Raw genomic sequence first — 13811 nt, forward strand, 5'->3', positions numbered from 1 at the left:
TACTTACTCAAGCCACTCTGGCCTCTAATTGTTTCTTGAACTGCCTCAGTAATTTAATAGCTACCATTCTTGCTGCCTGAGAAGTTCTTCTCCCAGATCATTGCTCTCTCACTTCCATAGTATTTGAGTTAGACGTTATCAGCAAGCTCTTTCATGTCTTCACTGTCTACATTTACAATCATTCTTAACCCTTATAAATATTTTCTATTCCATTTCCCATTATATTTTTCCTTCAAATTGGTAAATGTTTTCATTCATCTTTAATAAATGTCTCCCTTATAGAATAAAATGTTTGAGGATATCATTTTTGTATCTTTTGCACTGTTTCTTCAGAACTTAACATTTTTCTGAACATAAAAAACAAATCACAAATATTAGTCAAAATTGTATTTGGAATAATATCAAAACATTTTAAATAGTGTGTTTTTAGTGAGATAATACTTAACACTTGCTGTCAATTCATCTTAAAACTGTCAAAAATGATCTAGCTTACCAGTTTATTTAATTTTATTTCTTTTTTAACATCACTTGTCCTGTTTTAAATAATTACTTCTCAATATGTGTGTTAATCATTATTGTTTTAAATCATGCCTTGTCATAAGTACTGAGTTTTCAAATATTCATAAGATTTACTTATGGTTTTCTTTTCTGAAAGATGAGACGTAGAATTCTATGCTCAGAATTACTTTATTTCAAGTGTCTGTTTAAAGCAATGAAATATAGATGTCATTTCTGTGTTGTAGCAGGTCAAGTCACATCCTATGGTGCCAGTAGTTCCTAGAGGGGCTGGTTCATGTCCTGGCTGCTTTATTTCCAATCCTGTTCTCTGCTTATGTGCTTGGGAAAGAGATAGAGTTTCCCATTTGCTTGGGCTCCTGAACATACGTGATAGACCTAGAGAAAAATCCTGGTTGTTGCCCTTGGCCTGCACAAGCCCTGTTATTATGCCACTTCTGTAATGAACCAGCAAATGGAAAATCTCTCTCTCTCATACACATACACTGACTTTCAAATAAATAAAATAAGTCCTTAAAAATGAAATATGTCCATAATGGAAAGTTACAGTAGAATCAATATGCTCCTTTTCCTTTTTTATGATTTATTTATTTGAAAGTCAGGGTTACAGAAAGAAAATGGGAAAGACAGAGAGAGAGATGAACTGGGGAAAATTAGTGATAATGAAACAGACACACACACACACAAACACACTGATTTTTCAGACACCACAACTTATAAATGAACACAAAAATAAAAAAATAAGCACTTTTAATCCAATTTGGCAACAATAGTGCCTACAAATTAGTTTTTTCCTTACTTATAGTATCATGCATTACTGTAATTGCAATTTCTATAGTGTTTTAGGTTTATATGAATTTTGCTAAATAGCATTTTTTTTCATTTATCTGGTTCCTTTGAGTCCTGAACCTTGCAACGTTGTCCATGTTTATTCAACCATCATCAGGCTCAGTGCCCTCACACAAAATATAGTACATGTTATATTATACAAAACGTTGTTAGTTGACTTACATAGAGAATCAGTTAATTAATTAATACACCTGGCATAAAGTCCTATGATGATGAAGTACAAACTATTAACTTTTTAAAAAAGATTTATTTATTTTTATTACAAAGTCAGATATACAGAGAGGAGGAGAGACGGAGAGGAAGATCTTCCGTCTGATGATTCACTCCCCAAGTGAGCCACAACGGCCTGTGTGCGCCGATCCGATGCCGGGACCAGGAACCTCTTCCAGGTCTCCCACGCGGGTGCAGAGTCCCAAAGCTTTGGGCTGTCCTCGACTGCTTTCCCAGGCCACAAGCAGGGAGCTGAATGGGAAGTGGAGCTGCCGGGATTGGAACTGGTGCCCATATGGGATCCCAGCACGTTCAAGGCAAGGACCTTAGCCACTAGGCCATGCCGCCGGGCCCCAAATTAACTTTTAAGAATGTATATGCTTCTCATTATTATTTTATTCTAAGGCCTATCACAATTATAGAAGATTTAATTTCCTATTTGATGAAGATTGTGTATGAATATTTAACTTTCAGTTTTTAGAATTTTTGTGTAATTGCCATTTAAATATGATGGTTTTCATGTTTTAAACCTGTTTTTACTTAATACCTAATAATGCTAATTAGATAGTAGCTTCTCATTCTGCCTTCTTCTTTTGTGTGAATCACTAGTTTGGCTAGAGAGTTTCTACTGTTTCTTTCCTGCTACTTGAATAATTGTCTTAAACCACACTCAAGTACTTGTTCACTCTTTAGAACTATATTTTATACATATGCATGTATCCTGAACCAACTTCTAATAATATTTTCTCATTGTTTTTTAACTTATTAATTTATACTTCTAAGTATTGGTTTCACTTTTCTGTTAATCATTATTATATAAGCATATCTATATTTTAATTTGCCTCACTAAACCAACTCATTCTATTGCTGACTTGCTTGTTTGCTTCAGTAGTCGATGGCCTGTTAGTAAGTTTCTTTATTGCTTTTTAGCCAACTATATCCTCAAGAAAGTCATGATGAAGAGCCAAAAATTTGAAACCAGACAAACAAAATGCCGAGCCTCTCCCTGCTTCAAGCTTACCTGTACAATGCAGGGAATGGTAATCCCAAATTTTCCCTAGAAATTGCATAAATATTGCTTACAGATCACATGAAATCATATTTATTAAACACCACTATTGATTTTAAAGTGTTAATAGCAATCAATTTTCACTATAACGGTTTTGTTGTTGCTGTTATTGATAATAGTATAATTTGGACATATGAGTATTCCAGAAATATGTTTGTTTTTCTCTTATTTTCATATATTAAGCCTCTATTGCTGGAAACAATTCAATTTACATTTAAAGTTAGTACCCTATTATATAAAAATAAAGGCATATACGTTTTGTGGTGAGCAATGGGACTTCTGCTACTCCTGAGTCATTCCTAAGCATAAACATAATTTAGAAGAAAATCCTTCATTTGAGCTTAGATTGCATTGACTTCTCCAATATAATTTCTTTAAGATTTATTTTATTTGTATTTGAAAATCCATACTTTTATGACAATTTCCTCTAACATATCAAGCAAGTTTACAGACATAATTTATATAAAATCCAATGGATTTTAGTATGTTCATGGCTTTGAGATCATCATACCAGTCAATTTGAGAAAATTTTATCACCTCGAGAGCAAATATTGTAAGTGTGAATAGTCACTTCCAACTCGAATCCATCCATGTGCCAAGCCCTAGACAATTACAGGTCCATTTCTGTTGCTTTAAATTTGAGATATTCCAAATAAGTAGAATCACTTGGTCAGTAAGGAAATCATACCATGTGTGACATTTCTTGTTTAGCATATTTTTAGGATTTATTCATTTTGTAGTAGGTGTCTATATTTTACTCCTTTTTTATGGAAACAAAATTTAATATGTGATTATATCACATTTTGTTCATTCATTAATCAGTTGACGAACATGTATGTTAACTAGTCTTATTGACTTCTTTGAATAACTCTACAACATACATCCATTTACAATATTATGAGGATTAGATTATTCTAATATATGCACAAAATAGTGAAAATTCTAGCTGAAGTAATAAATCTGTTTAACCTTATTAGTAATTTCAAAAATGTTTTCAAAGTAATTGAATGATCTTGTTAGATTTTGCCAGTGTTCACATGATCTAATTTCTTTACATGCTTCCCCAAATTCCCTATTATAAGTCATATTGATTATAGCTGTCCTTGTGACTGTGAAGTTGCATCTCATTATGGTTCTGAATTGCATTTCCCAAGTGGATAATGCTATTGAATATCCCATTCCGCAGCTATTGGCATATCATTTATTTGTATTTTTGAAAAATGTCTAATAAAATCCCTAGCCTCTTTTATAAATTGGGTCATTTATCTTCTAATTATTGATCTGCTAGTTTCTGAATTTATGGTGTCTGCCAGATTTGCAAATATAATCCCTCATGTTATACATTTGCTTTTATTTTCTTGATGCTTTCCTAAAAGGTAATGATTTTTACCTTGTAGGAGTTCATTTTACATATATTTTTATTTTGCTATATGTGCTTTCTGTTTCATAGCTAATAAATGATAGCCTACTCCAACTATTGGAAATAGATTCAACTAATTTTTCTTAGAATATTATACTTTCCTTCTCCTATTTTTCAGTATGCGGTTTAAGTCCACATTGACTTAATTTTTGCAGAAGAGTTGAAATAGGAATTCAATTGAATAATTTTTCATGTAGTCTTGTGAGCACTCTTTCATGCAATAACTATTGCTTCTTCATTGCATTTTCAAAGCACAGTTGCAGAAAATTGATCATGTTTCCTTATTTCTGGATTTTTAATTCTGTCTGCACTGATCTTTATGTTGACGTCAACACTTCCATTTTTTGATTATTGCAGCCTCATAGTAGACTCAAAAGTGTGATTTCTTTATTGTTCTTTTAGAAGACTTTTTTATGACTATTTAGGTGTCATTGTATTTACATATGAATTTTCAAAGAGGCTTATAATTATCTGTGAAATGTCTGCAGAATATTTTGATTAGATTTGTATTGAGCTCAGTTGCCTCTAATTGGCGATTTCATCAACTTGTAAGTTTTCTTCTATACTGACACATGTAAGGCTACCTCGCCCCCATTAAGGTTTCAGATATTATTAATTTGCTGTTACATCACCTTTAGCAACAGCTCTCCAGCAATATTTTATAAGGCTCTGAAAACTTTACTTTCTAATAATAGATATAACAATAGGGACTAATCTCTAATGGTTTAAAAGACATTTTCAAGGGACCAGGGCTGTACTATAGCAATCTAAGCCTCTGCCTGCCTCACGGGAAGCTCATACGGGTACTGGTTCATGTTCTGGTTGCTCCGCATCTGATCCGCTTCCCTGCTTATAGCCTTGGAAAACAGTGGCAGACGGCTGTAGTTCCTGGGGCCCTGAAGGAGACCCAGAAAAGCTCCAGGCTTCAGACCAGATCAGCTCCACTTGCTGTGGCCATTCGAAGGTAAACTAGTGGAAGGAAGATCTTTCTCTATGCCTCTGCTCTCTATATAGCTAACCTGTAAGTTAAATAATAATAATAAATATCTTAAAAAGAAGACATTTTCAATGAATTCTTACATTTTCATTGATAAGAAAAATGTATTCACTGATTGAAAATACATAAATACTTAATACTGGAAAAGAGGAGGAAGGCAATACGGTGAGTTTTATAGCAAAATGTAGGATCTTAGTGTACATGACAGAAGAAGAAAAAAAATTTAAAGAGAAGCGGTTATGAGACATGGAGATTCAGCCTCTGGAGTACTGCTAACACAAACTGATGGCAAAAGATCATTAGAAAAGACCATTAGTGATTTTCTTTTTTAGATTTGAGGAAGACACAAATACTCAAGGTGGAAACATATGCTGAATCAATAATAAAAATCCAATTTTTTAAAGATTTCATTCATTTTTATTGGAAAGCCGGATATACAGAGAGGAGGAGAGACAGAGAGGAAGATCTTCCATCCGACGATTCACTCCCCAAGTGAGCCACAATGGCCGGTGCGCGCCAATCCAAAGCCGGGAACCTGGAACCTCTTCCGGGTCTCCCACGCGGGTGCAGAGTCCCATATGGGCGCCGGTTCTAATCCCGGCAGCTCCACTTCCCATCCAGCTCTCTGCTTGTGGCTTGGAAAAGCAGTAGAGGACGCCCTAAAGCTTTAGGACTCTGGACCCACATGGAAGACATGGAAAGCTCCTGGCTCCTGGTTTTGGATTGGCTTAGCTTTGGCCATTGCTGCCATTTGGGAAGTGAACCAGTGGATGGAGGATTGTTCTCTTTCTCCTTCTCTTCGTGAATCTGATCTTCCTTTTTAATGAAAATAAATCTTTTTTTTTTTCTTTTTAACAAAGAAACAGGTGAATTCCTAGACAAAAAGAGGAAAATGTAGAATTTCCACAATTTAATTAGCAGTAATTACGCCTCAGATAAACCTCATTGACTATTATACTGACACTGTCCAAAGCTAGAACTTCCACAATTTAAAATGCAAAGATATGAAACCAGGCCAGATGATAAAAAACTGAATAAAATATCATATATATATGGTATATAAGTATGATATATATATGCATACACTAACTATAAGTGTACACACACAGAGTTACAGAACACACTAAATCACAAAAGAAAGTGAAATTTTGTCTTTAACACAATATAATGGGTGCAGCTAGAGGACGTGATACTTAGTGAAATAATCCAATCTGAAATGACAAAAAACTGATATTTTCTCCATATGTAGCAATTAACATTTTGTGATCTGCTGTTATAGATTCCTCAACAATGTACATCACTGATTTTATATTTTAAATTAAAGCACCATTTTCATCTCTGTTTTGAGTAACAACTTTACATACATGTAACTTGGTTAATATTTGAAACATCCAAGTCACTTAGTGTCTCAGATCTTTTTCCAATTTGATAATTCAAGGACGTATGACTGATTATCAAAAGCAGAATCAAATGACTTTAAAAAGGGCTTCCAAGGGGAGCTATGAATTTATTATAAATTTCCATTTAGAATAATTTATGATTGACTCAAATGACATATTTTCACCAACCTGCAATTGCTAATTATTATTAAATTCATTATTTCCTATTTAACTTTTCATGCAAAATTAATTAGTATAATATACTTGTGCCTTGCATTTTTATTAAACAAAGGTTAGGAAGTATTGTTCTAACAATAGTACAATCAACTTGAGGCACATACCTTAGTAGAATTCCTGTTTCATAGCATGTTTGATCAAATAATGTGAATTTAAAATTATTTCTGGTATTTATTAGGATCAGTGACTAATCAACTGAGAATCTTTTAAATTGACTGGCAAATTGACTTTTCATCAGTAGCATCATAAGTGTATTTTCAGCATACTGGCCTGTTCTTCCTAAGTGGACATCCGCAGCAGGAATGAAGAATGGCTGATGCCACCCATAAAACAGCTTGGTGTTGTTCATGAAGCAGTGAGTTAAAATGGTAGTTTAAGCCTTCAGGGCACTGTTGTACAAATCAATCTTAAAGTATGTTCTGCTTGTAATAAATATTGACTGAATCATAGATTGGTCTTTCTACTCATAATTTTTAACTCTAGTCCCCTTAGTCTTCATGTCATTCCTTTGATTTACAGTAGATATTCATAGAGAACATTAATACTTATCAAAGAATTAGCATGGCCACCTCTCCTACACAATTTTTTAGTAACTCAGCCAAGGACCACATCATCTTTCTATAAAATTTTTCATTTTATATCTTGATCTTCCTAGATTAATTTCAGTGTACTTTTCAGTTATCATTAAAATATTGCATAATAGGAAATGCCTATTTCTTGAAGTTCATTGAAAATCCTGATGGCACTATTGATAAATGTATTTATAAGCCATTACATTTCAGGAATACTTTGCCCTAAAAATTTATAAATAAAATCTCACTAATAAACTGGGAGCACCAACTTTAAATTGTGCAGTGAAATTAACAATCATGTTTAATGAAAGTGAAAAATGTAGATGAGAGAAGCAAATATTAGCAACAACAACAACAACAACAATAATGCCAAGTGCAATGATCAGTGGTTCAATCCTTGCTTTGCATATACTGGGATCCCATATGCAGCCCACTTCGTTTCCCAGTTGCTCCATTTCCCATCCAGCTCTCTGATTGTGGCCTGTGACAGCCATAGAAGATGCCTCAAGTCCTTGGGATCCTGCACCCACGTGGGAGACCTGGAGAAGCTTCTGGTTTCTGGCTTAGGATTGGTTCAGCTTCAGCCATTTTGGGTAAATCTTAAGGAAAAGTTTCAGGTACAGTAAGTAGATTAAGGTTATTTGAGGTGGTTTTTGCCTCTTGTTAATATGAAGCAATAAGAACACTAGAGTTGTGTCACAGCAGATAAAAATTCCTTTATGCTGGTACTCCACATTAGAGTTCTGATTCTAGACTAGTTTTCTTCTGATTTAACTCTCTGCTAGTGCAACTGGGAAAGGAACATAAACTTCAAGTAGTTTGAACTTCTGCCACCACTCTGAAGAACCAGTTGAAGTTTCTGGTTCTTGATTTCGTATTGGACAAGACTTACTCTTTTTCTCTTAAAGATTCGTTTATTTTTATTGCAAAATCAGATATACAGAGAAGAGGAAAGACAGAGAGGAAGATCTTCCATCCACTGATTCGCTCCCCAATTGGTCGCAATGACTGGAGCTGATTCAATACGAATCCAGGAGACAGGAATGAATACTGGGTCTCCCATGCACGTGCAGGATTCCAAGACTTTGGGCCATGCTTGACTGCTTTCCCAGGCCACAAGCCAGGAGCTGGAGGGGAAGTGAGGCCGCAGGTGTTAGAGCTCGGATCCATATGGGATCCTGGTGCGTTCAAGGTGAGGACTTGAGCTGCCAGGCTACCGTGGTGGACCCAAGACTCACACTTTACATTGGTTTGGTAGTTGAACCAAGGAGTAGATGTTAGTCTCTCTCCTCATTCTCCTTCCGTTCACTCTGTTTTGCCAATCTCTCAGTCCCTCTGATTTTGAAAAAAAAAAAAAAGATTAACATAAGTCTTTTAAAAAATGAATCAGGTGTCAATGTCAGTGACTATCAGAGAAAGATAAATCACTGTGAGATGCCCCAGCACACTTGACAGAATTACTGTTATCCAAAAGAGAGGGAGTTGTGGTGAGGATGTGGAGAAAGGTACAGACTTGCCCTAAGGTCCTTCATTCTCAAATGTGAGTATGTGTAATAAAAGGCAGGAATCAATTGTATCAAAGATTCCTGCACCATTATGTGTATAGTAACTTTTAAAAAAAATATTTATTTATTTTTGTTGGAAAGGCAGCTATACAGAGAGGGGAGAGACAGAGAGGAAGATCTTCCATCTGATGATTCACTCCCTAAGTGGCCACGGCTTTATTCTTGTATTCTAACAATGGAATTCACTCAGGTGTCCATTATCAGATAAATAAATAAGTAAATAAATAAATAAATAAATAAATAAATAAATAAATGTGTACCTATATACAACACCATTTTATTCAACTGCATAGAAAAATGGCATTCAGCCATTTGCAACAAAATGAATGCATCTAGAAGATTTCATGTAGGCTGAAATGAGACACATGCAGATATACAAATATTCACATTTCCCCTTTTCTGTGGCAGCTAAAATTAACCAAAACACCCAAAAACTAAAACAGGAGAAATACCTTGGTTATTAGTATTATTACAAATGCGATTGTAACAAATTGTTATGAATGCAATTTGCTTTATACCTTCACCTATATTAAGAAAAACTGAAGAAAAATTTAAAAATCATTTTAATGCAGTTTAATGTCAAAATAAAATATAGCGAAAAGAGTAAAACTAAGCTGAATGTCAGTGATCTACATACACTGGAGGGAGAATTTGCATTGTCAGGTTGCAACGAAGCAATAACAAATCAAAATCATAGTAATAAGGAATTCCTCAAACGTTTAGAGTGAAAATATAAGAGGTTAAAACTGGAGAGAATGTCTATGTTTTTTTTTGTGTGTGTTTGCTTTATTTTCCTCCATGGCTTCCTTCTGCGCCTCCTCCAGGTAGATGGACCCCGAAAACTACAGGCTGAGGAGCTTAGGGAAAGCCCTCGAGTACTGTTTTGAGTCCTAGTATGGGGACACGTTTACCTTTCCCTATTTCTGATCGTCTCTTGTTTCATGTATTCTATTTCTGCATCTAAATTCACTTAGTCTTCCTGTGGGAAATTGCAGTGCCTTCTTTGATCGCTCTTACTTCTCAATTGTTTACATTTCACTCATTAAAAAAGAATGCAAATTCTGCTGTTTAGAATAATTTTCACAGTCACCAACCAGACCAAATTAATGTTAGTTATTGCTACCTAAGGACGTGTGTTCCTGCAACTGCGTCTATACCAGTGCTTAGAAAGAGCAAGCCTGTTATTGTCATCTTCCATCCCCTGATGCATATAGCTAGGTTCACTAACTTTTCACGATTTTTATTGTGAAATTCAACCTGCTGCAGGACCCTCCGTAACACATGCACTGCTAACTCTATGGACTCCCTTGTTTTTCTTCAGCTTGCAGAAAGGCTTGACGTATTTCCACTTGCTCACTCTGCACTCCTCTCTCAGGGTCTGTGTGAGCTGTGTCTCTCTCCTTTCTCTGACTGATACCAATTTAAGAAAAACCGTTCCTGAAAGATGGCAGATTGTGGCTTCATGTACTTTTCATATTTAACATCACATGTCAATTTACTGATTTATTTCATTTTAGTCTTATAAAATTGGAACCTGTAGAGCAGGTGTAATTTTATCCCTTGAGCTCCTAGTCAAGCTGTTCTTCACCGAGAACAGTTATCAGTAAGCATTTTTTTTTTTAAAGAATAACTGTTTATATGAATCAGGTTTTGTTAAATTTGTGAAAAAGTGGAAATAAAAAGTCTGTTACTCGGCAAGCATAATCCAGTTTTTCCCGTCAATCACTTGAAGATCTATTCTAATTTCAAAATAGTCAAAATAACCAACTCTCTAATTTCATGTTTCTGTTTTCTATGAATTTTTTAGGTCCCTTAGGCTTGTGGGATTTAATCACTTCATCTTGTTTTCCAATAAATCAGGTTCTTTTAACTGTTAATCTAGCAATATCATCTAATTTATCAAAGGGGTTAAAAGAGGAGATAAACGATAGTTTAATTAGGAAAAGATGGAGAAACAATAGAAAAACATAGATAATTCTCAAGAAAACTGGAGACATTTTTCATTTTCTGGGGGAAAAGGTAGGAAAAAGGGCTTTATAAATTGCATATAAATGAGATTTTATGTTTTTCCCATTTTTAATGTATTATAATAGTTGAAACAACTAGAGATATAAGCATAGGACAAATGCTTAAAATACTGTTCTCAGTGATTGGTTATTGTTTTATAATAGTAAATCTTGAATGTACTTTGAGGTTATTATCTTAATTAATATGGTATATTTGGATAAATGCAATTTGTGACTAGGAATATTTTTCTATGAGATCTACAAATTTTAGTAAATGTACTATTATAGGTGACTCTATCAACATAGAAGGTGAATTGAAATTGCCGTTTATTTCATTTGAGCAAGGTTTCGATTATTTGTTGAGCTAAGTATTTAAGGCTATTTCATGATGAATGTAATTAATCATGTTGATGATTTACCAGTTTTAATCAGTGCATATTGAATCTCACTGGATTTAATCATTGTATATTGAATCTTTATTTGGGAACATACATCAAACGTGTTTTGTTTTTTCTTCCACTTATTTGATTAGGTTTCACCTGGCAATTTCTGATTGTCTTGTGCTATACAGTTTAAAATAAAACACTTCCAGGGTGTGCAGTTATTTTAAATTATTGTCCTTTTAAATTAATTCTAGTATGCTTATTTTGCACCTGGAACATTCAACCATTTAGTCGTACTTTCAATTTTTAAAGGATATTTATTTATTTGAAGGCTATAATAATGTTCAGGCTAAGCCAGTAGACAAGAGCTTCCTCCACGTAGACCTTCCTTCACTTTTTTTAAAAAACTTTTATTGTTATATGATACAGTCCCAAAGGCTCTGGGATTTCTCTTCCTTCCCTCCACATAATTTCCCCTATATTATTACAATAGTATATTGCTTCAGAAATAGCCATAAGTCAATCGTTCTGTTGTTTAAGTGTATCCTAACAGTATAGTTAGGACAAGGGCAGAGAGTCCAGCTTCCTATTGTCAAGATATATTTATCAGTTTCATTGACAGGCCATCTTTGGTTTAGAAGTAGAGATGCATACTGCACTGTGTCTTCATATTTTGATATGATAGTATCTGTTGCACAGTTAATTGAAAAATCATAAAACAAAATCAACAACAAGAAGAAAAATAGAAAATTTACAACAATATGAAGTAAAATAACATGCTACTGAACAACCACTATGTCACTGAAGCAATGGGGAAGAAAATCAAGAAGCACCTTGAATCAAATGATGCTACTTATGAGTTGATGGAACAATTAATAAGAAGAAAAGGAAGAATTAAAATATAAATGACTTGTATCAATGGGAATATATGATATTTGTCCTTCTGGCATTGGCTAATTTTACTGAGCATGTCTCTAGTTGGAATCATTTGGTTGCAAATGGTAGAATTTCATTCTTTTTGATCACTGAGCAGTACTCCATAGAGTAAATATACCAAATGGAGAGTGCTGAGGGACTGAAAATTGACCTGCAGTATGAACCAGCTGTCCCACTTCTGGGAATATAGCCAAAGGAAATGGAATCTGCATATAAGAAATGGATCTGTATTTCAGTATTTACAGCAGCGTAATCTACAAGAGTAAAGACATGGGAACAACCTAGATGCTCGTCAAAAGAGGAGTGGGCCAATTATCGTTGTTTTGTGATTTCTTCAATGAAAAGTTTCATTAGTGTGAGCCCTGGAAAGGTTATTCTTCTTTTGATTAGTTAATATCCTAGAACAGGGGCTCAGAACAAAGGTCCAGTGGCTAAATTCCTGTCCTTCAAGCACCGGAATCCCATATGGGCACAGGCTCAATTCCCAGCTGCTCACTTCCTATCCAGCTCCCTGCTTGTGGACTAGGAATGCAATGGAGGATAGCTTAAAGCCTTGGGACCCTGCACCCACATGGGGGACCTGGAAGAAGCTCCTGGCTAGTGGCTCCTGCAGGTCACATCACTATGATTGTGAACCAGCAGATGGAAGAATATTCTGTCTCTCCTCCTCTTCATCAATCTCATCTTCCTTTTTAATAAAAATAGAAAAATATTTTAAAAAGAAAATCCCAGGAGTTAAAATTAGCATGTCTATGTTCTATTCTGCACTGTGCAATCATAATACTTGTAACTTGATAATGCATGCAAACATGAAATGGAGAATAGTACCCTGCCACATAAAAATGAAGTTGAATTCTTTTTGGAAAAAAAGATTTATTTTCAGGTAATAAATCATTCTATGTCAATGTATGTCTTATACGTGCATTACAACTGAGACTTCATGGGAAAGTATTTATGGATTATTTTATTAACAAAATTCTTTGGAGTACCTATAATAGGTCCATTTTTTTATTTCTGACGGATTTTCTCCATATGCAAAGAGAATACATCAATAAATATCTTAATAGTGTAGGTAGTCAAATTTTATTTTGTTCATTTTGTTTTCGTCATTTGAAGAAAGATATTTTAAAAACTAAACAAATGGTTTTTGCTTTAAAATGATCGATTTTGCCTATCACTTTTCTTGTTGACATTTGCCTTTTCCTGGCTTGCTACTTAGAAGTTATGTTTCTTTCTGTTGCTCCTTCTTTCATAGAGGTTCCACCTAGCTCCGGTGAGATTGGCCTGGATTCTGAAATCTACTAATAACACCTGCTGGTGAGGATGTGGGGAAAAAGTGAACTTCTTCCAGTTTGGTGGGAGTATAGGCTAGTACAACAATTGTGGAAGTCAGTATGGAGCGTGCAAAGAGAACTGAACATAACTTGTCATATGACCCAGCTATTTCACTCCTGGAAACATATATAAAAGAAGTGAAATCTGCATTTGATAAGGTGACTTGCCACCTATATTTACATTACTGTAATCTACAATAGTGAAAATAAGGAAACACTTCAGATGCCTGTTTAAATAAAAATGGATAAAGAAATTGATATATGCATTTAATGGACACCATTCAGTCACTAAAACAAAAATAAAACAGAATAAAACAAACATGAAAATCTTCCATTTG

This window comes from Ochotona princeps, chromosome 11 (assembly GCF_030435755.1).
Source record: "Ochotona princeps isolate mOchPri1 chromosome 11, mOchPri1.hap1, whole genome shotgun sequence".
Taxonomy (NCBI): Eukaryota; Metazoa; Chordata; class Mammalia; order Lagomorpha; family Ochotonidae; genus Ochotona; species Ochotona princeps.